This window comes from Acanthochromis polyacanthus, chromosome 23 (assembly GCF_021347895.1).
Source record: "Acanthochromis polyacanthus isolate Apoly-LR-REF ecotype Palm Island chromosome 23, KAUST_Apoly_ChrSc, whole genome shotgun sequence".
In the NCBI taxonomy this organism is placed as follows: domain Eukaryota; kingdom Metazoa; phylum Chordata; class Actinopteri; family Pomacentridae; genus Acanthochromis; species Acanthochromis polyacanthus.
The window spans coordinates 27,025,634-27,026,660 of record NC_067135.1 but is presented as its reverse complement, the minus strand read 5'-3'; positions in this window follow the sequence as shown (position 1 = coordinate 27,026,660).

Here is a 1,027-nt window from a genome sequence, read left to right as displayed (position 1 = left end):
GACACAAAAATGTCCTCTTCAGAATGGCTTGAAATGAAATCAATATGAAAGCAAATGAAGACAAGGTGTTCTGGTGGGACGGAATTGGCAGGACACGTATCTGACCAAACTGTGTATTAAGCTCAGGACGAGCATTTGAAGAGCAGAAAAATAATGAAGGCTGTATTGACGTGAACATAATGTTGACACACAAAATTTATTCTCAGAATGACTTGAAATTGATAAACGAGAAGGCAGATTTTGTGTAAGGTGTTTGGTTTGAAGGAATTGCATGGACATCATATTTGCTGACCAAACTGTGCATTTAAGCTCAGAGGGGGGAACGATCATTTGAAGCACAGAATAATCATGAATCTTCATTAACGTGAGGTCATGCTGACAAATAACTTTCTTCTTCAGAATGACTTGAAATTGGTCTCTATGAAGTCAAATGATGTTAAGGTGTCCATTTTGAAGAAATGCATGACAGCATATTGACCAAATTTGGATTGAAGCTCAGGAACAGCGCAGAAAATCATGAAGGTTGCATTAACGTGAAGTTCGGTTTACAATATAAATCTTCTTAGAATGACTTGAAATGTAATAAATATGAAGACAATGATGTGTTTCAGGTGTTGCTGGTTGAAGGAATTGCATGGACAGCATATTTGACCAAACTGTGCATTTAAACTCAGGACGAGCATTTGAAGAGCAGAAAAATAATGAAGGCTGTATTGACGTGAACATAATGTTGACACACAAATTTATTCTCCAGAATGACTTGATATGTGATAAATAAGAAGGCAAATGGTGTGTAAGGTGTTCTGGTTTGAAGGAATTGCATATTTAACATGACAGCTACATTAACATGGAGTTCATGTTGACACAAAAATTTCTACTTTGGAATGACTTGGAATGAAATAAATATGAACGCAAATGAAAGCAATGTGTTCTGGTTTGAAGGAATTGCATGGACAGCATATTTGCTGACCAAACAGCTCAGGACGAGCATTTGAAGCGCAGAAAAATCATGAAGTCTTCATTAACG